Below are 25,981 nucleotides of genomic sequence, written 5' to 3'. Positions count from 1 at the left end.
TGTAAGTCTTTGCTATGGTATAGATTGTTAGCTTAGGTCTAGGAATAAACTGCAGTGCGTTTCAGCCACCTGACAGCTGCATGACTCACACAAAAGCTCGATGATGTTACTTCAGGTTACAGCATTCACTTTTAAGAGTTACACACAAGTCACAGGAAATTTGATCCTGACTGATGGGTGGTACTGCCTGTACATAAATCAGCAAGGTTTGCTATGATGTAGATGCAGAACAAAGACTGCAAAGTCTTCTTTCTCAGATGGAAAAATTTTGTTTAAATCAGCATACCTGTTGTTTACTTACCAAAATCCTGCATACACAAGGAAGGTCTATTAAATTTCGTGTTTAAACCTTGTTTAACGATTTACATTTCATTGCCTGAGGTTAAGCAGAAACGAGGCACAAAAGCTTACTAAGAAACCACAAACCTAATTTTCTTTCTGAAAAGTGTCAAGAGTATCGGCCTGAGGTTTCTTTGGGAAATGCTTTCTAAAATTAAAGTATGAGTCTCACTTGTAATTTCTAGTAAACAAAACCTTAGCCATAGTGGAGGCTAGAGAAAGCATCACCTAAAGTAAAAACAAGTAAATAAGGTCAGGATGAAAGCATCTACCTTTGAGTCAAGAAGAAAACAGCAGCTTTTCAAAGTTTTCTACCTTTAAAGAGATTGATTTTTGCCTCTTACAATATTTTGCATTACAGCATTGAAACAGAAGTAAAGTAAGCATCAAATAAATTTGTAGTGGCCCCATTTTAAATATGCTAATACCTCACAAGGCACACTTATACTGGAAAGAATGCAAACTGACATTTGCAGTAGAAAAATACTCCTACACTGACTTAATGCTAGTACTAGGTGTCTAAAGGCTAACTTGGAGTCATTTTACCACTGAAGATACAGTTCATGAGCTTTATTGATAAAGCAATTTTTAAAATTCTTTTCTCTAGACAAGCTATTAAAGACTCTTCTAGAACAGTCCACAGTTTGGAAATAACCCAGGAGAGAAAAAAAAACGTGCACAATCCAGGGAGGAGGATATGAAATGCTCTCCATCTGATAATCCTGGTCTCTTACACTTTCCAGGCAGGTACTCCAGCCACTAGATTATTGGTTAAGAGTACCAGTGTTTGGCCATTTTTAAGATAAAATGTGATTTTAAAAATACTTTTATGTGTGCATCTATATAGTGCAACTCAATTTTTTTATAAGTACCTTCCAAACAATTTTGGAATAAGTACTTCAAAAGAAATAGGTAATGAAATGCCCAGTTACCTCATTCTGTCTTTTCAGGCTTGGAATATGAGGCAGGTATCTCAGTTCCATTAAGAGAGTGATGTGGTTGTGTTCAGAAAAGTAACTTTGCATGGCTGGATAGATAAAAAGAGTATTTTTTAGTTTAGATGTATCTAGTCCCAGGTGGCAGCTGATGAGAGGTTTTCCAAACAGCAGTTTGGAACCAAAGTACATGTTTTAGATTTAATAAACCCTTTCAGTTTCTCTTAAGTCTACCCTCAACAGTTCTTCTCTGAAACATGGAAATAGATTGTGGGATGCCACTGTAGAGCCCTTAAACAAGAAATGCTAAGATACTGAATGATCATTCTGTCCATCGTAGTAGTTTTTTCCTCTCTGTGAACAAGTAGTTACTCCTTCTGTATGAGAAGAGCAAATTATTTGGTGGAGGATACAAAGTCCTAGATTTGAAAAGAATATGTAATTTGATATTGGTAGTCATATTTTGATTCATTCTGGTAACAACTGTTACCAGAATGAATGAAAGGCTGTAACAAGGAAGACTTTTTACAAAGGATAAATGGCTTCAGCAGAATTCATAATACAGTATTTTAAAGTCTCCTCTTCAAACTACAAAACATAGCCTCCTGTGTGTGTACCACCAGACTTCTGAATCAGGATAAACTGAGATTATCTCAAGATAATTATCTGCAAAGTAGCTTTATCAAACTCTGCAATCATCAGTGTGATTAGTCCCACTCTGAAGTTTCTTTTTGTTCAGATTGTTTGTTTTGTTAATTTATAACTACAGGAAGAGACCTTGTGAGAAACTACAGAACTGAAGCATGTTTCCCTGAAACAAAGCTTTTCAGACCTGCTTTCTCAAAAGCTATTGTAGATACTTCCTGTGTACACACACACATATTTCCTGAGACATTTTATTTGCCTCTTGAGGTTAGCAAGACCTTAGTGTCCTATAAGTATTTTTCCTCTTCTATGTTAATTTCCAAGACTATTGCTTAATATCCAAAGTTACCAAAGTATGCCCCATGCTATGCAAAAAAAAAAAAAAAACAAAACAAAAAACAAACCACCAAACCCAAAACCCAACCCTTTCAGTTTTCAGTTTCAGAGTTTTATGAGTATAAATTGTGGAAAAACCTTTCATGATTCAAAAGCCAGAACAAAACCTTTAGCACTTAGCATGTAGTACAAAGAACGAAAGAAGACTTGCAGGGTTGTTGAAATCAGATTTTTACTTCCTCATTGCTATTCACTGACTTTTTCATGCTCAGAGCTTTCTGTCATAGTTCATTGCTTTCCTCCTATCCCTTACAAGGTGAAGATTTGCTCATCTGTGAAAAACACCACAAGTAAACTAAGCTACCCTGTACACAGTACTGTTCTGTACTGAGATGTTAAAGATCTTTAAGGACAGGGATCTCCAAGACAAGATATCTATCTAATGTAGACTGCATTAGCAAATTAGATGGGATGCAATACACAAGGTATTTTTCCCTACCCTTCATCGTGTGCAGCTGAAAGGTAACTGTTTATGGTGTTTGTTTTAGGTAGTTTCAAAGAGTACCTGAGCAGCAAGGGATACATGTGTTCAGTCCACTCCATCGCCACAACATACTGATAACTAGACTCTGCAGTATAAACATAGATAAAATCTAATTTCTGCTCGAGGACTAGTTTTTTGCCAAAATGATACTTCATTTCTCATGACACAAGAGGGAGCCATTTAAATTCTTTTTAATAAAAAGCAGTATAAAGAATGAAGACGAAAATACCTGAATACAGGTATTCAGTGGCCACATTGATGTCCTTTCAATGTGAACATCTTATTTCTGAACCCTAGATAATTTTGTCTTATTCTGTGTTATCACAGTGTATGTAACAGCTGGATTTTTCTGTGTGCAGCTATCACATTGGAGATGTACTGAATGCAGTGTGGGACAAATGCAGTGAAATTATGCTATTTTAAAATAGCTTTAACACTGCAGTTTATGTGATGGTTCTTAATGAATTGCTTTACAAAACTGCCAGCCCTGTTCTCAGGTTAAGCCTCACATAATCCTCAGATCACACAGAGCCTCTTGTTCCTTGGATTATTAGCGTCTGTAGGGCAGCTCCACATTTTCAGGTTCACTGAAGGACACAGCCTCCCTCTCATCAAAATAAGGATGTGCAGGAGCTGTGGACACTTTTCAAGGTCAAAGCCAAGACTTGTCTCCAGCAGGGCTGGGAGTGGGCGGTGCTGCAGCAGAGCGCAAAGACACACAGTGCCTCTGCTGACTCATCACCTCAGTGCTGCTTGTGCTGACAGGTTGTCCTGGATCCCTGCCAGCTCCCCTTGCAATTCTGCAGGGAAGGCTACATACACCAGGATTAATGAATGAGTACAGCGCAGGGGGAAAGTCATAACTGGGAGAAAATTGATCGGAATACTGCAGGACGTGTATTTCCTGAGACAGCCTAGAGGCTTCAGGATACTTTGTGTAGCAAATGTTTAGAAAGGAATATGGGTAAAGATACACAGTAGTCTGTCTGTGAAGGACTTAAAGTTAGATAAATATTTTAGAACATAAATTAATGTTGTTTAGGCATCAATTTGGTGAGCCTTGCAGTAAATGCTCTTGACAAGAGTGTAAACTGACAGCTTGATACTGCTGTAATCCAGCGTTTGAACAACTATTATTTAGATCTGGCAGCTATCAGTAGACTATGATTTTATGGTGGCAGTAGTATTTTACTGCAAGCCAAACCCTTTCTTTCTGCTCTAATTTGAATACAGGGAAACCATTCTGATCGCATAAATGATGAGTGCTTAGAACACAGATCATCTACACTATTCTGCATTGAAATTACTTGTTAGTCCTGTGGTTGTACAGAACTGCAGTTCATGCAGGACCATTTGCCACAAGCACCAGTTAAATTCTGCAGATGGCCATAGATGTACTGTTATAAGTTGCCTGGTTTACCTGGAAATACAGCTATGTATGTTTGCAGCACAGTGAGGCACAGTTCCTCTGAATGCATTATCCCAGGAAGTTAGGAGTTTTCCTGTAAGAATCTACTCCTATGAAAGGGCTGCTAGTATGAATACCTATCCAAAACAATGTTTTCCCTTGGGAAAGTAAAGCATAGAGTTAGTAAGTCTAATCCAGTTTTATTTCTGGTCAGCTATTGGACCCAGGATAGATTGAACCAGGCAATCTAGGTACTATATTTTTCTGGGGTTATGTTTTTTGGGGGGGATTATTTTTTATATATAGGTTTTCTAGTTCTCTTAATCTATAATTTTCACTTTAAACTCTTGCCTGCATATGTACAAAATACTGCATACAGGTGAGGAGAAAAAAAAAAGTATCAAGTTGTTGCCAGTGGAGGCAATAAATGAAAAAGAAAAGTTTTTGGTCTGATACATAAAAAACTAAAATAATCTAAATTGCAAGTCATTTAAAATCAATGACTACTTTGTAGATAACCCTCGTGAGGTTTCATATTTCTGACATGCAAGAAGAAACGCTTGATAAACATGTTTACCAGTGATACAAACCCTTCATACATTGTTTTACCATTAATAACTCCTAAAACTGGCATGTCTTTCATACTGTATTAGTACAAACAACCTCCCAGTCTTCAGTGTCAGAACCTTAGGGCCCTGTTTTCATGGGACAGTTTCCTCGCATCGAGAACAAGTCACATTCTGCTATAACTGGATATTAGGGTGACAGTCAAAACAAATAATTAAATAATATCTATCTCCTACGTTCTGGCTGATGGTATTAACATTTTCTCAATTACGTATGCTTTGGCTTCGTCCCCTGACAAATAATGTGGTGAGGAGATAGAAAATTGTAGTTCTGAGTCACTTCAGCTTAGGATAGAGTGAGTCAGAAACTTAGCAGCTCAGTTGGGTGAATTGATCATATTCCTGTTACCTGAGAGACACAGAATTGCTGGCTATAACTGACAGGCAAAATTCTTCATAGCAGAATAAATCCAGTTTTGTGTTTTAACATCCTGAGGGGAAGTAGTCTATATTTTCCAATAAACCATTTACAAATCATAACTTTTATTGCCACTATTGCTGTGAGAGTCCCTAAACTTGAGGACTGAGTATATGGATTAGGGTGAACAATCCAATTATATTTAGCAACTTTTGTAAGAAACCTTTCTGCTTGCATTTTCTGGGCACCCTTGCAACCACAAAACATTAAAAGCAACAAAAACTGGGTTTAATGCAAGTCTCAAAGGCAATACTAAAGTATAACATCAACTTTAGGCTTGTGTTCATATTTAAAATTATTCCCTCAGACCTGCTCAGATGTTCCCACTCCATATGGCTTCTAGCATAGCACTACAGTAAACTTCTGCTAGCTAGTAACACAAAACACCACATATTCTCACCGTGCCATTCCCAGCTAACAGCTTCAGTGCCTAGGGCTGTGTAGCATTAGCACAGTCTGTTCCCAAATAAGTTACCCTTTCTGTCTATAAAGATGACTAATTAATTCAGGTGCAGCACTGAAGCTGCCACAGCTCTGCTCTTTCCAGTCCAGAACCAGTCAGCTGTGATGCTCACCTGGAATTACTGTGCCATGCCGTTGCACAACATAGGGAGCACTGAGAAAACATCCTGCTTTGTTTTCTGTGATCCCCTTCACCTTTCATCTGCCTTGTTACTATAAGATACTGTAAACAAGCGCCACAGCAGGAAAATCTGTCTAAAGGCCTCGCCCTTGATTATAGCATGTGCAAAGACAATGACTCTGGCTAAGGCAGGCTTATGCCCATTGTTGGGAAACAACCCTTCTCTCACTGGGATGGTGGCGGGAGACAACAGAGCCTGGCATTTCCCCTTGTAGTCTTGGGCTTTCTGCTCCTTTCACAGTGCTGAATCTGCCCTTAGTGCAGTAACCCAACTAGGATAGATTCCACTGGGAAGCTGCAAATACATTATGCCCAAAACACATTTCACACCACAGGATGTTTCTGACGTGCTTCCTCAACTTCAAGGAGCCTACTTAATAGCCCCAAAAGGTAATGAGTAATTCTTTCACAGTAGGATGTTGTCTTTAGCATCATCATTGTTTCTTCTTGAGATTTTGTAAATTTTTGTCTCTGTTGAGATATGCTACTTTTCTCAAGCTACAAATGCCCACAACTCTTAGGGATGTTCTTGAGTATAATGAAACTCCATTTGATCACCTACTTATAGTAATCTGACAGCTTTGTATGCCACTAACGTAGTTACCAGCACAATCCAAGCTTTAAGCACTCTTTCTTTCAAAATATACTGACAAAAATACATAGGCATTGCTTCTGTCTTGTGAGCTCATATGGCACCCCTCCCAGGAACTCCCCAGGTAACATTCAGTAGTACTAGCTAGCTAAGATGGTTTTAAAATACACCACATACCTCCCTCAAAGAAAAATACAGAACTACACAGATGTAAATCTCCACATCCAGAGAGATCAGTTTCCCAGTTTAGAGACCAACAATTGTCTTAAGCTTATCAATGCCACTTTTTTCAACAAACAGGAGAAGAATATTCATGTTGCAGTGGTGAAAACATATAGGACAGTATCTCTCTTCATCCCCTTGACATGTTATTCTCTATTTACACAAGAAAACAATTGATAATTACCTGTTCTATTTAAAAATATATTTTAAGCTTAGAAATACCACATACAAGATGCCTCAGGACACAAACAATTTTGTGTTCTGTTTAGAGCCAAATTGTTTTGGTTCTACCAAGTAACCCAGATCGTGTCAGTCAGCTCCTTACACTTGGCTGTTTTTTAACATACTTCATAGTACCCAATCTCAAGACAACTTAGCTAGTACCTCTGCTAATCAGCAGTTGTTGCTCTCTCAGCAAAAATATAAATACACCAGCTATTGTAAGACAAGCTCCTTATTCTTCTACTTTTTTTCAGAGCAGAAGGGACTAAAACCCTGTTATTAAATTGCATGTGCCAGCAGATTAAGAAAACAAACAACTCCAATGAAAATTCTTACCATTGCAGGTCACAAAAAAACACAAACAATGCAGGCCAAAAAGCTGTTGCTCTATAAAAAAAAGCTATAATCTCTCTTATTAGGAGGCTTGTTCTCTTATATAGTGTGGTCTTATCAAGGTATCAGCGCTGGCTATTGGGTTGCAGGGTCTCAGCTGTACCTGCTTCCTGGCTATTTAACCCCTCTCTTTCTGGTCCCAGTTTTCAACAGATTAAAATGTGAAAAAATGCTTAAGGTTTTGGATTGTTCAGCAGGACATAGCTTAAAGTGTTTGTAGTACCCCACAAAACATAACATAACTACTTTTTTCCTGCATAATTTCTTTTTTTTTCCTTAATTGTTCCATTTGCCTTTTTTGCTTATCAGAAGAGATAACAGGTGTAAAAGTTAATGAGAAAAAGAAAAGGAGGAAGCTAGGCAGGGATTTCATAGAAGAAAATTAATTCATTTATTTGGAAGTTACAACTCTGGTTTTGTTTTGTTTTGATACAGTGACAAGGCTGGCTTAAAAGAATAGCACAACTTCTTACATTGATTCTAACAGTCAAATAATTCTGTGTAACTAGAGGGAGCTAATTCAGGAAAAGGGGAGGAATTAAGACCAGCAAATGGCATGGATGTTGCAAGAAAGATTTGTGGAAACTTGTTGAATTACTGTTAATTGTGCTTTCACTATAATCGGACCATAGTTCATTAATAGTAAAAAAAAAAAAAAAATTCTTGGATGCTACTAAAATGTTCTAAACCCCACTACTTTTTAATGCAAACTTTTTACAATCTCTGTTTTCAGAGTGCCACCTACCCTCTTAAACATCTAAATATACCACTTAAGCAGTACTGATTTTTTTCAAATTGGTATCTATTAGGTACTCATTTTCTGTTGTCAGTCATTTATGTTCAAGTTTACACAATGTCATAAGACTTCCCAGAAAAATACATTGAGTTAAAATAGCTGATATGTTAAGATGTTGTATTATACACATTACTGTGCATGAGCATTGTTATCAGTAATTAATTTAGTTGTCTAAGAAAGAATGTAGGCACCTGTACTTCTAGAAGGTTCTAGCAAGAACCTTTGTTGAGTTGTGCCAAGTGCTGTGGCTTTCAGCCGACCAGCTGGCATTAAGCCATTGAACGAAATAGGCTACAATCTTTGTCAAACACCTTGGTTAGATATAATTGTGGAATAACATCTCAGGAACCCTGTAGAAAAGCATTTGCTGTTTAAATGTATATATAAAAAAATATATATTTTCCAACATTTACATTCTATGTAAAATAGTTTTTGATTTTGCTTCATTTTTCGGGGAAAAATATTTAAAAACCCAGGATAAATCAAATGAACCAGCAGAAATATAATTTGAAGTAGGCAGTTATTATGGTATGTACATACACCTGGAAACAGATATAAAGCACAAACGACCATTGTTATCATCCTACAGATGATGGCACTCTCATAATCTTAGTATAACCTGACATTGGTAACCAAGTGGTTTTTGTAGTATGAGACAAAACCCAAGATGTCAACAAAATGGAGAGTTTTGTCATGAGAGAGATTAAGAACTGAAATAATTTTTTAAAAATCTCTATTTTTTTTTTCTTTAAAATAAGGAAAGGTGATTTAACCTCATGGCTACAAACAGTAACAGGAGGCAAACTATTAAATTTCCATAAATCAGAAAGGTGATTAACCTCTTACAGTTTAATCTTTTACAAAGCAAATGAAATACTGTATGATATGGCTGCATTGCTGACTAATAATAATACTTATCAGCAATGCTTAAATCAGTCTATAATCACAAGATTAGTTAGCATAATAATTTGGTTCTTTATTAATTAGGCAATTTGTAGCCAATTGCTAACTCCTTGTGTTTCTTGTAAATCCTTCCCCAGGATGTTGTTTTCTTTCTGCCTGTATATTGCCTCAAGAGGGATGCAGCACAGCTGGTGAATGGGTCCATGTGCTTTTTCAAAAAAAGAGGTATGGGTTTGTTTTTTTTAACCTGCTATTTGGCACTTCCTATGTAGTTGGTGCATGTGATCTTATTTCCATGTGATTCATTTATTTCCTCGCTCCTATTTGGTCCTGACAACATCTTTGGATTTCACCGAACTGTTCCACAAGTGAAATGTGGATTTTACTTTGTAGGAGCCTTAATCCACTGGAGAATACAAGATGTGGCTAAAGAAGTTGGGAATCCCGTGTGAGTATCCTTCAGAATACATAGAATAAGATGGAAAGTGAAAGTTCATTGCATCTCGCTTTGAACCAAAATGTGTTCATTTAAATGAATGGCTTTACTTGGTGTCCATTGTGACCAAAGAAAGTTGTCATGGAAACCTTGATAGGATAATAACTACCTGGACAGAGCTGTAAGGCTATAGAGACCGTGTAATCAAGGGGCCATTTATTCTGGAAGATGTGGGTTTCTGCCTAGTAAAGACTAGAATAAGTTGATTAAAAGGAAATCTGCTGTAGTAGGACCCAGTAATGAGATACAGACTCTTTTTCTTGTCTATCAAAGATGATTACTGCATGGCACTTTGATTTATTCCCTGGTAAAAATATTCTAAAGCTGTTTAGAGGAGCCCAAGTGTGGATGCTAAAGAAGTTTTTGTTCCGGAAGTTAATTTTGCTCAAAGTTCTCCTCCCTTCCACATTGTCTGCACTCTTGTTGCAATTACCATGATTGTGTTCTTTCCTGATAGGCTGGATATCTCTGTATTGCACTGCGTTACACAGTGTACACATAGCCAAAGTGCCAATTACACCACTTGAGATAAGTGTTATCCTGTACAAAAACAATGTGCTTAATTGGTCTTGTTTAATTTGAGCATTTCACAGTGCAAGTGCAAAGGGCTAAAATAATCACACAATTGTAGTTGAAAATGTTTAGAAAGTACTTGAAGTACTTTTGTGAAGCAGATGATTGGGAAGTTTATCCAGTCCTCTGAGTCATACTGCTCTGGTTATCCAGGAATCCTGAATTCAAGCTGAACATGGATACTCCCATATAGTTTTTGGAGCAATTTCCTGAATTCATCACGTTTTTATGTAGTTACTACAAGAAAAAGAAAATGGGAACTAAAAAAAAAGGCTTTTTTTCCCCAAACTGGGTACTAGGATTCTGAATTTTTCCAGGATCCTGGCTTGCACCTTAAAACTATATAAGGTGACCATTCAGAAGCATTCACTTATTTATACTGGCATCATGTTGGAGACAGTTGTGTCTTAGATTGTAGATATCCCTTGTAGGATGATTAAAAATAAAATTGCAATTCAAATTGGCTCCCTGTGAGTCTCGAAACTGTCATGAAAGCAATCTGTTCACACAGTACTGCTATACAGCAGGACTGGATGCAGTCAGGATGTGAATAAGCGTGCTGTTGAACAGCATAACACATCCTCTGTAGTATGACATGGAGAGCACATCAATCTGTGCAGAGCAAATGGGGTCAGGCAGAAACTGTAGCTCCTTTATGTGCCCCCTGGTAAATATGTCCTTTCTCTGAAAAGAAAAATACTAAAAATATATAGGGCTTCTGAAAGAAGGGACTTTGCTTTTGTTTTCAAAGCTAATGCTTATGCAATTTTGGTCAAATATTTGCATGCATGAGACAAATCGGTGGACCCAGTCAAGTGGTTGGTACTCTGTAAGACTCCCTAAATAATATTCTTTTAAACAGATATTTACTAAATAGAAAAAAAATTGTGTATGAACAGAAAATAATGGAGTGGAGGATCATTTTTGCACAGGTGCCGAGGAAGAGTGAGAAGAGAGTCTGTGTTTACTTCTGTAAGTAATTTTCTGCAGAGAGTAAAAGATTAATGAAACAATCTCTGTGATGGCTGAGTGTAAGGTAACTCTCCAACCACAAATGTAGCCAAGTTGTTCCTCTTTTGAGAACATTGGTCTGCATACAAATGTGTTGTATCTCTGATGAGAACAAGTACTCTTAACAGGGTGTCTAAATAATCTGTAAGACCACTAGATACTTACATAATCAAATGAAAATCTAAGTCTTGACTTCACCTACAAATGGAGTGGATTCCTGCTGTTTAGCCTTAACTCAGGATCAGTGTAGAGTCTGGTTTTTGCTATCCTTACTCAAATACATGCCCCTTATAGGACAAACCAGTTAGAGTTTGTGAGGTGTTATCTTACTCTCATCAGAGCATTAAAAATAGAAGTTCAATACAGTATTTAGTCCTGCAAATGAAAGGTTTAGGTGCTAGAATGGATAATTGCTTCAGGTTACAAACCTATTTTAAAACTGCTTTGTTATCTGAATGAGCTAAAAGCAGGTATGTCTTCTATATAATTTGTGGTAATAACCCAGCCATGGGCATTTAGCCCAGGGATTAAATGTCCCCCAAGATAGATCCAGCCACTGAATGATTCTAACTGCAGCATAATTCAGTAATGTGAACAGAGTAGCAGTTCACTTTCATATAAAGACTGAATCATTACTGTGGAAACCTATACTGCTATTTCTACCACAAATCCTACACTGGTTTGCATGTTTTAAGGAGACTCTGTCCTTTTGGAATTGTTGTTCTATCTGTATTCACTATTGTATTTTTTACCTTCGACCTGTATTCACTATTGTATTTTTAACCTTCAACAATTAAAAAAAAAATATAAGGGATATCCTTATGATTTGTTTTCCAAAAAAGTACCATGTACAATGTTGGCCTGAGACAATTTCATATATATATTTACAAACTGGGAAAGAATTATCATTTTTCTGAATGTTGGGAGAGAATGAAGAAAACATGTAATTTGAGTTTACATTTTAGGCATTGCAGTTGTGACACTTCTGCATAAACCGTGTCAAAATTATTTAGGTGATAAGAAAAAACTGCTTAAATGTTTTTCACAGAGGTAAGTCCTAGACTGCAGCCAGTCAGTTTATTGCAGGAAATCAGTTGCTGTCTTATAGATATCAGAATTTTATATTACCTTTGCTATGTTTATGTGTTCATAAAGTGTCATGTTCAAGAAAAACTTATGATGGACTGAGAATGTAAAAAAATTCTCATAATTCTCATAATTGATTGTCTATTTGTCCAAAAGATTTTTGTATTTGTGTCATCTATCAGTATTTGTTAGGAGAAGATCTCTTTTGTTTACTTGTGTCTTGTGTTTGTAAAAATTCATATTGCTCTCTTCTGGCATATGGTAACTGAATAGAATTTGCATAAATTCAAATTTTACTCAGGCTCTCCAACACTTTCTAATTCCTGTCTTAGTTTCTGGTGACCACTATTCTAGGAAGAGATGTACTTTTAGCTTATGGAGTTAGATACAGGAATGAGGAAGCACTGCAGGAGTATCTGTGGGAGTTGATGCTAAAGAAACATGTCTCATACAGCTTACTTCGTATTTGTTGAACTCCCTATCAGTAGGAAAGCTGTGACTTTGTTCGGTTTTAAAATATGATATGTTGTCATATTTGAAATATGATATTCATCTCACAGAGGCTAGCTTTTGCTAAATTAAATTCATACTACTAGACCAGCTCTGAATTATCATGTACAGTTGAAAGATTCTGTCACTGTCAATATCCAAAAAAAGCTGTGCTAAAATGTTATTCTTTCTGCAGCAGTAACTTTATGGTGGTACCTGAATTCAGTACTGTCAATAGAAATTGCTAGCAATGTAGCCTTAGATTTTGACACTTTAATTATCTGAGATGTGGATATTCTAAGCTTGAGTCACTATCTAAGGAATTGGTGAATATTCATAAATTGTTAAGCTAAATACTTCCCCAAAACTAGAGTAGTTGGGGGAAATGGATCCTTCTATTGTTGCTTATCTATTTTGTGCTAGCCCTTACTACTTCTGAATTATGGAAATAAATATTGACTCCATTTGTAGTAAAAATCATTTTATTTACTTGTCTTGTATGCCAGCAGTCAGGTCCTCTTCCCACGAACTGTGCTGTTGCAACACACCTGGTGCATACCAGCTGGGAAATAAATCTTACACAAGGTTAAAAGTCTGACAAAAATATGTGTTGTTACAATAACAGTAGGTAAAATTGCACTTTTTCTTTTAACTTCATTTGGTCTAGAGCTTATCTTCTCACTTTCAATCCTTGATTACATTTACAGTGTCAAGATCCATATGATAATGTCCTTTTCTGTCTGCAAACAAGATTCTGTAGCTATCAGCATATGAAAAAAATTATTTGATCAGTCCTTTGATCAAATTATTTGATCCAAACTGCCTGATATTAATGACCTTTTCCCATTTCTATTCAGTCCTCTGAAAGCAGCCTATGAAATTGTGTCTTTCGGGATCTGTTGATAACATACTGTTGCCACGCTCATCATTCCTTTCTGCTATGTGATGGCTCACAGTGTAACTGGCATTTCATAGGCACTTGGTTTCTCACCCTGGATTCTGGGTGTCAGCAACTCTATCTGTACTGATGTATTGCTTTTTTTAGATTCTCAAAGTGTTAGTAGCTCTTAGAACCCACCAGTTCTAGATATTTGGGTTATTGGTATGTCTTGGGAAGTGATACTTTTCAGTCTTGTGTGCTTTTCATCTTTTTACTGTGCTTATGCTGGTGTGGACCCAGGCACGTGCACTTGTACCCAGGGAATAACAGATACTCTCAGATCCCATGATAGAAGCAGAACCACAAAGGCCAGAACAGATTTAGAGTAATAAAAAATGTATTCTGCATCTGCATCTGTAACAGATTATCTGTAAGAAAGCATGTTCCTCAAGTAGCTGATTTTTCTTTTTACATAAAAAAAAAAAAAACTTAAACTGAAATAATTTTATTTGTAAAGAATATTCTGGCAATATATGGAAATTAGACTAATTTCATCTTCCTTTTCATTCCCTCTTTCCTGATGCTGAAAAGGCTAGATTATTTTCATCAGTAAAGATCGTAAAAGGTGCTGGTGAAACCTTCCAAATGACCTTTGAATTTACAAACAGTGTAATTTAATTTTGAGAGTCATTATGAATTGTTACTGTTGGGATAGTATTTTTTATGTCACCTAACTTTCTGTTCAGTGAGCTAAGTGCAGGGCTAGAAAGAGTTTGCCTTCACATAAGACTTACTTATTTATTTCAAAGTGTTCCTGTAATTTCATTTTTTTGTCACCAAGCTATAGAAAACGGTAATTAATGAATGTATGTGTGTTCATTCAATAAGGTGATTTGAAATAGGCTGAGACTTCTGAGCGAGGGAAAAAGGTGGTGTTAAATGTCATCTGGTGAGAGGTACCCCTTTACCTCACTTAGCTGACCAGTCAAGTGAAGTTGTAAGAACAACACAAGTATTTCTTTCATGGCTACACCAACTATGATGACAAGCATAGTCCATAATCTCTCCTGTAAGATGGAGTATGTGCATGTATTAATTGCTGAATATTCATAGGAAAATAAGAAGAGGAGTGAAATGATCTCTGTGTCACTAGGTTTAGCCTCCAGCTCTTTTCAGAAATCATATTATAGAACATAGTAGAGTTCCTTTCATGGACAGCTTAAGATGCATTTTGAAGTGATATTTCTAGTGCTCACTACTTTTGTTGCAAGGCTCTTGCAAAAATGCATTTTACTGATTAAACAAGGAGCTTCTTCCTAATTCTGGCCTAAGTATTTGTGGCCATTATGAATCAATTTGTTCTTTTGCCAGTATTTTTTAGCCTAGATTACTCTCTTCTTGCTGGCGCTCTGCTATCTGATATTGTAGTGGGTTGATTCTGACTGTATGCCAGGTGCTCACCAAGGGGCTCTACCACTCCTCTCATCAGCTGGACAGGTAGAGAAAATATAATGAAAAGCTCATGGGTCAAGATGAGGGCAGGGAGATCAGTCACCTATTAATGTCAAAGACAAAACAGACTCTACTTGGGGGAATTAATTTATTGCCAGAAAAATCAGAGTACAATAATCTTACTAAATCTTACAACAACTCTCCCAAACCCCCCCATCTTCTTGGACTCACCTTTACTTCCCATTTCCTTTACTTCTCCCCCCAAAACAGTGCAGGGGGACAAGGAATGGGGGCTGTGGTTACTCCTCACATTCTTCACATCCTCTGGTGTGAGATCCCTCCTAGGAGAAAGCCCTCCTCAATCATCTCCAATGTAAGTTCCTCCTAGCAACTGCAGTTCTTCATTAACTTCTCCAACATAAATCTCTGCCACAGGGTCCAGTCCTTCAGTAGGAGACTGCTCCAGTGTGGGTTCCCCATGGCGTTACAAATCTTCCCAGCAAAACTGCTTCAGTGTGGCCTCCTCTCTCCATGGGTTCACAGGTCCCGACAGAAGCCTCCTTCCCAAGGGACCACAGCCTCCTTTGGGCATTCCCTCACTCTGATGTGGGGTTTTCCACGGTCTTGCAAGTGGATCTTTGCTCCACCACGGACCTCCATTGGTTTTAGGGGCCCAGCTGCCTCACCATGCTCTTCATCACTGGTTGCAGGGGAACCTCAGCTCTGGCACCTGGAGCACCTCCACTCCCTACTTCTCCACTGACCTTGGTGTCTGCAGAGCTATTGCTCTCTCTGGCTGCTGTTTTTCCTGCAGAATTATTTTCTTCCCTTCTTAAATCTATTATCCCATATGTGCTACCACCATCTCTGACAGGCTCAGCCTTGGCCAGTGGCCTGTCTGTTCTGGAGTTGGCTGGTCTTGGCTCTGTTGGACATGGAGAACTCTGTTGGATGTGGAGTATTCTGGCAGACTCTCACAGGAGCCACCCTTGTAGCCCTAACAAAATTATTAAAATCTTTCCCTGCAAGCCCAATGCATGTGTGGTATCATAATTGGCTTAATTTTATTTTTCCCAGTGTATGTAAATGTCTCTAAGTCTTCCTTTGGAAGACAGAGAAGCTGTCTATTCCTTTGATTATCTTTGAAGAATTCTCTGCACCTGATCCAGTTTGTATCTTTTTTAACATAGATGTTCAGAAGTATAGACTGCATTTGTGCTGCAGCACCAAAAGTGCTTTATACAATAGCATTTATATTTTCTTTTCTTTACTGGAAATAGTTTTCCTGATGCATCATATGATTTCACTTGTCTTTTTCAAAGCTTTATCAAATGGGTGTCTTGGGTATCCTGTGATGGCCATCCTTTTTCTATACTGCCTCCAGTTGTCTGTATTTCATAGCAGCCTTCAAGTGCATAACACTGTATTTTGTGGTATTAAAATTTAATCCAGTTTCTATTACTTCAGTTCTTAGGGTCATAGAGCTCTTTGTGTATGATATTCTGGTCCTTGGCCAAGACTGTTGCTGCTTTACAGTTTTACATCAGCAAACAGTAATTAATGCATGTAATTTTTTTTGTGTCCAGGTCATCAGTGAAAATACTAAGAAAATACTCATCCTCAAATGGATCCTTGAAGAAATCCTTTAAGACTTGCCCCTCAATTGAGTAGTTCTACTTTACATATCACTATGTTCTTTTGAGGCTGTTTCTTATCTACCTTGCATTTCTGGTGCTTGTTTCCTTCATCATGTCTGTGTAATATTCCATGCAGAGCAAGTCAGTGCTGAAAGTTAATTGTGTTCCTTGGAGGTGTATGCTTTTCTATAACTTTCTGAAGTACAGGTGTAATATTTTCCAGTTACATTGGTTTTATTTAAAATACTGCAAATTATTTAGGGAAAAAAAAAACAGGCAAAATCATCTTTTAGAAGGAGATAGTAAATAGATCCTTTTATCTCTGTGTGTATGTATCAGTGTGAATATGTGGGTACAGAGAATAATGGGGACAGACTTCCATGGTGGAACTGTTGGTATTTTACCCAGAGTCTGAGCCTTTGGGAGCCCCAGCCATGTGTCTGTGAAGTTGTTTTCATCACTATCAGATTTACATGTCATCTGCTACTTGTTTTCTCAGCACTGGTATTTAGGAATATCATTGAGCTTGCATGGCTTTGTGTTATTCAAAAGAGTATATCTTTTCTTGGAATCTGTAATCTTTCCAAATATTTATGTGGGAACACCTAGGGCCTTAAAATATTATCTTTTAATAGTGTTTTAGTGCAAAAAATATTTTCATGGTACTCAATTTCTTCTATCTGTGATATGTTGCCAAAAGTGCATGATGCTCAAGTTCAGTTTGTCCATTCACAAAGGTTTATTATTTTCCCTCCATATAATATGGAGGGAAAGGTGCCAACAGTGGTTGGTGTGATCTCAGAAGAATGTTCATAATTAGATAATAACTTTGCTTTGTGAATTTGTCCTCTTTTCATGGACGTCTCTTTTGGTACAAAGTAGTACCCTGACATCGTGGTAGGCAGTAGTCCAATGGTGTCTTGGTTTTTACCATATGCATCAGTCTTTCACTTAACTTTCATATACTTAAATGAATTACTCTCACACACTTACTGTGTCAGCCAGTATCATCTTCAATCAGATGGTGATTCTTAAGTCTGATCACTATGTTTCTTCTTCTAAAGAGAACTAGTTTACATTTAACACAATACTGTACTGAAAAGAAATTTTCTGTCTCATCTATATTCAACAGCAAATCTCTGCTTTTCAAATAGAGTTGGAGAGAAGATCCTATGAACTACTGCAAACCTGAAAATGCTTCTGGTAGCAGTAGGAGCTGGCATCATTAAGTAACCCACCTGAATTCCAAAAGTTAAGATTAATGGGAAGCTTGTGCAAAATTTTATTGACTGGCCCTTGGAGCCAGCTAGATCACCAGCATGGATCCTATAAAAGCCTTTTCCCCCATGGAAGAAAATTCCTTATCCTAAAATGGAGATGCTCTTACATCCATTCACTTTTAGCATTTCTCTATTTCTGTCTTGTGTAAGCAATCTTATTCAAAAATTTTCTTTCATATTCTAATTATTAAATGCCAGAGGGACTCTCATCTCGGATGAGGTCTTTAAGAGCTATTGATAATGCATATAACCTTTCCCAGCATTAAGATTTGTACTAAAAGTTAGCAGAAAAAGGCAGGAGCTGAAATTAATGTTTTTACCAGTGAGTGTAATTAGCTAATAGAGCTGCTTCTGGTAGGAGTAGCTGATCCACAGTCATTAAAATGTCAAAGACTTACTGTGTTTTTGTTTGTTTCCTTGTATTTAATGTGAGCCACATGGCAATGAACAATACTTCATTTTGAGTGTCCAAGAAGGGGACCTCTTATTAACAAAAGCTTTATAGTAGCATGTATGAAAGAGAGCTTTCATTATATTTGTAGGGTTAATTTGTAAGGGGTAATGTTTGGTCTCAGTTAATCCATCTGTCCAACATTTTAACAATATTTTAATGAAACTTTGAGCCAGATTTCAATGTAGAAATAATTGCCTATTTTAACCATTGATTTTCAGTAAAGTATTGAGGAATGAAACATTAAAAACCTAACTCTAAAAAAGGAGAATTACAATGATCATCATAGATTTTAACAGGGTCAGCATTTTATGGAGCATTTATATTTGAACAACTGAAGTGACAAAATAAAAATTGATACATATTAAAAATTACCTTTAATCATGTAAGAGGCAGTCATTGTAAAACCTGCAATTATCTCACGTGTAGTGGCTCATAATGTTTTATAGTGTTTTAGTATACATAACCAAAAAAAAAAAAAACCAACTAGAAGAAAACAACCTTTGTAAAGCATAAATTGTGTCTCAGCTACATTCCTAATTCATAATAGTCACAGAACTGGTTCCACATCTGTCATTGCTAAATGAAAACTGAAATGATACTGATAATTTTTAGCCCTTTGACCAAAAAATTTCCAGCAGATATTAATCTATGTTCATTACATAAAAGTTTTAACTGCATGGTGAATCATTCAATTGATTACTGCTGGTGAAGGATCTTAACAGGACTTGGACTTCAGTGATCTTTATGGGTCCCTTCCAGGTCAGAACATTCTATAATTCTATGATTCTATAATCAGGGCACTACTAGACCTTAATTGTCCTGATCAACCTCCCATCGGACCTCTGTCCATGGGCCTGGGAGCCTGATTTCAGCTAAGCCCAGGCCTTCAGTCCTCGTCTGAGCTGGTTTCTAGCTGGTTTGCTAGTTTCTTGCTCAGCTGCAGCCCTTCCTGGCCATGGGCTCTCTTGATCAAGATCCTAATTGAACGCTGCTTTCATGGCTTTACCTGACTTGCCTTATCACCAGGAATTTTCCTGATGATCTGCACTCTTGGTTGAGCTTGGCTGCCATCTCTGGGTCTGTCCTGTCTGTACCTTGCCTGGATGCTGTGGATCTGGGCTATAGCTGGCAAGACACCTGATCTGCTGGATGTACATCATGCTTGGCTCCCACCTTCCCATCTCTTAGAGAGCAGCCAGATCTTACTGTACATTGCTGTAATTGTCTACAGAAAGAGAGAAAAACTTGGATTCAGATTCTGTTCCAGTGGACAAAGGGCTGTTGCTCATGGATGTTGGGACCATGGCTTGAATCAGTCTCTGAAATATTAAAAATAAATCTGAGGCAGAGTAGTTTAGTTCTGGTAACTAAAAAGATTTTGTTTAATGATTACTTTCATGAGACTGTGGTTAAGGAATTGTTACAGACCTGTGCTTGGCCATGGGCAACAGGGAATTGAATCTCTTTGGGACTGTACTTAGCAACCATATAGATAATACTCAAATCTATTGCAAAAGAAGAAGCTTTTATCAGGCTGTCATTTCTTAACTTTAGAATAGTTAGGCATCACAGAGCTGCCTCAACTGGCTGGGTGGGCAATTCCTGCATTCTTGATTTACTGAGTCTTTTAAATGTCACTGCTTTCAGGCCTTCGAGTGCATTTATGGCCAGATAATGTTTTAGTTTCTGTGGCTTTTGGAGGCATATAACCTTTATTTATCCTGCACAGTATTCCTATCCCACCCCCTCTCCTTATTATGTGTGTAGCATTTTTTGTTATCAGAGTGTTATATCTTGCAGTACATGACTCATGGCCCATTGCAGCTCAGTCAAATGTCACTGTTATGAATATATTGCAAGATGTGCCTGTCTTGCACATCTTTGGTGCAATATTTATTATTCAGCTCTTTCTGGAGTGAGTGGAAAGATATCCATGAGGCTGCAAAGACATTTGGAGCAGGCGTGAGTCTGCCTATAGTGTGCCTGACTACAATGCAAGAACAAAAGGCCTATTTTTATACTTGGTAGTCATCACTTCTATAACTTTAATGTAGTCACTATTGGTGACAAATGGAAGTGTCAGTGTACTCTAGTTGCAAGATTTTACACACCCAGGGCCTCTGAAGAGTTCATAGATTTTCACATGGGCTAACAACAAGTTACATTAAGAACACATCATCTACTTCTTGAGCAAGAGGGCTGTAGCAGAGGCCCACTGCATTGTCACCCATGATGGTCTGCCCACCAGTCTTAATGTAAAAATTTCCAGCTGGCTCATGTCCATCCCTTGAGTCCTGTGCACTCCTACTACTGTTAACATAAGGGACAAATTGCTGACCTTCCCAGTCTCTCCTTCCTCACCTTTCTTTCTGAATTTTGCTTTAACCCTCATTAATGGTTTTTCATTCCTGGTGTCTTGAGTTCTTTTGCTTGTTTACATACTCTGGCATAGGCCCACAGCTGCCTTTCCCCATATTCCATTGTTCCCATTCTTTTGTGTCTCTCTGTCTATCTTCTTTCGTCAACACTTTGAATTCAGTATCTTCACATCTGTAGCTGTCTGGGAATAGTGGAAAACACCTCAACAGATGCACTTTGATGCCATTCTCTCAGTTCCTCAGATGTTGTACTTTTTCCTCTATTGTCTTCCATGGCCCTCAAGACTTACCTTTTTCTAAGGTAATCCACTTGAAATAAAACCTACTTTCTTATGGTCTCAAAGCATTGTTATTATTTAATTATTAAGTAAAATTTTGGAGGCACTGACGCTTTCTTAAGAAAAATCAGTGTGTATAATATCAGATGGGATAATCTGTGAAGTGCTAGTTTATTGATTATCTGGATGAAGGGATTGAGTTTACCAGTAGCAAATTTGCAGATGACACCAAGTTGGGTGCAAGTGTCGATCTGTTGGAGGAGGGCTCTGCAGAGGGACCTGGACAGGCCGGATAGATGAGTTGAATCCAACACTGTGAGGTTTAACAGATCAAGTGCTGAGTCCTGCCCTTTGGTTACAAGAACTCCATGAAGCACTACAGGTTGGGGACGGAATGGCTGGATAGCAGTCAGGCAGAAAGGGAGCTGTGGGTGCTGGTTGTCAATGACTGAATATGAGCCTGCAGGGTGTCCACATGGCCAAGAAGCCAATGGTATGCTGGCCTCTATCAGTTATAGTGTGGCCAGCAGGACCAGGGCGGGGATTCTTCCCCTGTACTCAGTACTGGTGAGGCCGCACCTTTAGTACTGTGTTCAGTTCTGGGCCCCCAAGCTTAGGAAGGACATTGAGGTGCTGGAGTGTGTCCAGAGAAGGGCAATGGAGCTAGTGAAGGGTCTGGAGCACAAGTCCTGTGAGGAACAGCTGAGGGAAGTGGGGTTGTTTAGCCTGGAGGAGGCTCAGGAGAGACCTTATCACACTCTACAATTACCTAAAAGGAGGTTGTGGCTGGAGGGAGGAGAGATAGCCTCTTCTCCCAGGCACCCAGTGACAGGACAAGAGGACAGTCTTAGCCTGCACCAGGAGGTTTTGGCTGGGCATTAGGAAGAAGTTCTTCAAGAAAGAGTGATTGAGCATTGGAACAGGCTGCCCAGGGAGATGGTGGAGTCATGACCCCTGGAAGTGTTGAAGAAAAGACTGGATGTAGCACTCATTGTGGTGGTCTAATTGACAAGGTTGGACTCGATGACCTCAAAGGTCTTTTCCAACCTAGATGACTCTGTGATATTGAGGAGTGAATAGGATCTGGGCTGGGTTTTCATGGAGCTCTGTTTCTTCTAGACAGGCTCAGCCTGACCACCTTTAAATACAGTAAAAGAAATCCCATATGCAATTTGTCAAGAGCAATATGATTAAAATGTACCTTTTTAAAAGGTGTCAAGAATGTTTGATATGGTAACATTTGACCCCTGCCAGTTTGTGTGGGCTCACTTGTTTGGCAGAGCTCCACAACAGCTGTGATTTCCCAGCAGCATTTTTCCTGGATATAACAGCAAAACAAAATTTAAAAATTTTAAAGCAGGGGAAAGGAAACAACATAGAAAAATTATATATAAGAAAAATGATTCAAATGTTTGGAGCAGTCATACACATTTACTCCTGCTTAAAAGTCTTCTTCTATTTCTAAAAAAGTAAAACTGGGTAATATTAATTTTATATTTTCTCTTTGGTCTGACATTTCTTCATTTCTACTGCAGGAGGTACAAATTCCCTTAAAATAGTATTTGCTGAAAATACATTACTACAACCCAATGGGTGTTTTGAATCCATTGCTCCTAGTTAACTGGCATTCTTTGCTAAGCTTTGAAATAATCTAATTAATTCTTAACTGGGGCTGATGTGAATTAAGACTACCTCTGCAGAAATAAGTGGAAGAATAGGAAGATAAGAGCATGGAGAAAAAGGCTCAACAACTCTGGAGGGAGGTGACATTTTTGTCTTAAAAGACTGTCAGCTCTTAGAGTATTTATGACTGATTCTCAGAAGACAAATGTCTAAAATTAAATGCTTCAGATTTGCAAGTGACAAATGAGTCATAGGTAGATGCAGAGAAAAGTAGAAAAATCAGCAATGACAGAATGTGGGTGTTAAGAATAATAAAAAATAAATCTGAGATCTAATAGCAGAATATTCATACTAATCTCATTATGTTTCAAATTTTTAGAAAGAAGCTATTTGAATTCCATTAAAAAGTTCTTCAACATCAGCAATCCCAAATAAGTTGAATAATTTGTTATCAAAAAAAAAAAAAAAAATTCAAGTTCAAATCTGAAAATCTATAGTACATGTGAAAATCAATAATTTAAAAAAAATTACTTTTTCAAAGGAGATCTTGTGTGTTTCTCAATTGTAATGGATTCTGATTGTCCATGACTTTATAGCTATTTTAAAAAAAGTATTAAAAATAGTTTCATGGATTTAATCTGTTCTTCATTATTCCTCCCGGAACCTTAGCTTGATCTTCACATTACTTTCAATAAGATCAACTCATCCAGATATTTGGTTGCTTAGTCTGATACTAAGGTGATAACAATAAAATTTGTCATGTGAAACCATGGGATCATATTCCAGTGCATATCTCCTCTTCTGGAAAGGCTGTGTGTAACTGGCAGGCATGTCTCTAGGGAATCATCCAAGAGGATGCAGACGGGAAGGGTGATGGCAGCCATCTTTGCAAAGATGTCACTCTGAGGTGAGAAGATGAAACACATGAACAAAGCAATTTCTACATGAATGCATCTTACTGCCCTGCAGTCAGATTCACTTTTCCTTTAAGTCTTGAAAGATGTGCTTAATGAAATAGCAGATAATAGCATCTATGTATTTTGTGGTTGATACACTGAGAACGCATTTCACAAATTCAAAATAAACTTTTAAAGAAATTAAGTTTGAAAACTGGTTATCATACCAACATGGAAAAAAATGATCAACTTCTGATAGCAAAGGAAAAAATAGACTCAGCTGTTAAACTTTAGTTTTTGATTACAGACAAAATATCTTTGTCAGTATGCTTTCACGTGTGCTTTACTAACTGTCACTAAATATTCTGACTCTGTTTGACACAGGAGTGCACAATTCCTAACTTTCATGTGTTAAATCCTCTTCATGAAAAAGTGTACCTTCTGTCGCAGGTAACAAGATGAATACTTGATTTTCTAGATGTAATGTGAAAAGGAAGGAAAATACCTCTAAAGAGGGGAACTTGCTGTGTCCTGTAAATCTATGTCTGGCCTTTTGTTGTGACCTCTCTATGCTGCACTGAGCAGTTCTCAGACTGATTGAGAACAACCTGAGTCAGGAGGATTCCTCTGGAATAGGTCCAACACCAAGTGCTGTGCCCTCTTCTCCCTTTCTTCTAATCTTTTCCCTTAATGGTTAGCGACTGCAGACTGCTTGAGTTGTGATTATTTATATGGAGAATATGAGAACCCTTAGCCCTTAGTAAAGGTGATTAAAATAAAAGGGTGAAATGCAAAGGGTAAAATGAAATTAAAGAATGAAATACCATCATGTGATTAAGATGTGTATCCAGTGTGACAGAGATACTTGAAGATCTGCTCATAGTGGGTGTCCCTTTTGCCTGCATCACTGGAATTAAAGGCTGACTCCAACAAAGACTAGTAGCACCAACATTAAAAATCCACAGGACTCGGTGAGTCAGTGGCTGGTACTTAATTTTCTTGGTTTAACAGGAGTATGAATGCTCTGCATCTGTAGGTGAATCAGTTCCTTTTGTCCCTGCCAGCTTTTTCTGCTACCACTTCTTTGATGGCTCTACTATGAGGGAGTTTTCTACTCTGAGGGTTTTTTTCCTTAGGGTTGTTTCTTCCTTCTTTTCTTAAGAGGTTGTAGAGACTTTCTCTCATAGTCTTTTCAAGTTGCACTAAGTAAAGGTGCTGTTTCAAAAGATAATATCAAAGAGTTAGTTTTTTAATATTTAAAATAAGAATTTTCTTGGAGCAATCTTTGGAGAATTTGAAGCTGAAATATATTTCCTCACTGAAAGCAATTGCCCTTCTATTGTGTGAGCATAGGCTCAGGTATGTGCACTACTTACTCTTCCATCTTAAAGCTGACAGTACCAGCCTGCTGCTAGGAAGATGCTGTTGGTGTTGAATTATTTTGGTGGTTTTATTTTGGGTTTGGTTTTTTCCCACTTGAGCACTGGAGGTCTTTGGTTTACTGTCTCTCCCTCATTTAAAAGAGAGGTGGCTCTGGCTGATTGAAGACCTGGGAAGAGATCAAATTAATTCACAGGCCACAGAAATTCAGTGTTCTGTTAATTAGCACTAAAACTACTGGGAAAACGAACTAAACACACAGGCAGCTGGAAGGAGGTGCACAAGCACATCAAGATAGATGCGACTGTAAACTGATGACTAAAATCAGTTTCACCAGGGAATTAAAATAACGTTCAAAGTTTCAGTGCTTCTGAATTATTTTTCATTTGGCTTCTTTAGGTCATTCCAAACCAAAACACAAATCATCTGAAGAACAGAGAGTGATAATTCTTTAAGCAATGTTGCTGGAGGATTGGACTAGTGCAGGAGGAACGGACACAGCTTCTTGGTTTGACCTTGCTTCTCCTTTATAATCCCTGCATGCCAGCTACAATGTAAAAGCATCTTCTACACTTCAAAGCCTCTTCTGTTGATGTACGTCTCTGATAATAATATTTGTATTTAATTATTGAGAACTTCATCCTTCAGTCTTTGCAGGAATAAGACTGTGTTGGTTTCAGCTGCAATACTAAGACAAGAGATATGATCAACCTCGTCACCCAACCACTATCTGTGTTAGTGAAGAATATTTAATGCTGATTAAATATCCTTTAGGTTTGGTGGTACACCTAAACCAGATCTTTCTTCAGACCAAAATTTTTAAACTGCCATATATTTTGCTTGGTGACTGTTTCTTTCTCTTCCTTTTCTTTTATCCTTCTATGCTTGGGTCAAACTGCGAGATCATGTGCACATCTGTAAGGTATGCCTTACAGACAGAACGAAGATTTCAGAGAGTTAATCAAGTTTGATTTCCCTCTAATGAATACAAGGGTTGTAATTTAGATTTAGGCACAATGTCAGTTAGGTCTTTATCAAATGAGTGA

At 37.7% G+C, this 25,981-nt stretch overlaps 1 long non-coding RNA gene across 1 annotated transcript in view; it reads left to right on the top strand.

Annotated features, from left to right (window-relative positions):
- Nucleotides 1–8,970: 8,970 nt before the first annotated feature.
- Nucleotides 8,971–25,981, top strand: part of LOC140683949 (uncharacterized) — a 60,875-nt gene continuing 43,864 nt past the window's right edge. The window contains exons 1-2 of the long non-coding RNA XR_012055639.1: nt 8,971–9,247; nt 9,416–9,470. This is a non-coding gene — a long non-coding RNA (uncharacterized lncRNA). The remainder of the gene's footprint in view (nt 9,248–9,415; nt 9,471–25,981) is intronic.

This window comes from Taeniopygia guttata, chromosome 4 (genome assembly GCF_048771995.1).
Source record: "Taeniopygia guttata chromosome 4, bTaeGut7.mat, whole genome shotgun sequence".
Classification (NCBI taxonomy): Eukaryota; Metazoa; Chordata; class Aves; order Passeriformes; family Estrildidae; genus Taeniopygia; species Taeniopygia guttata.
Note: the sequence above shows the minus strand (reverse complement) of the source record. Positions and strands in the feature narration are given on the sequence as shown.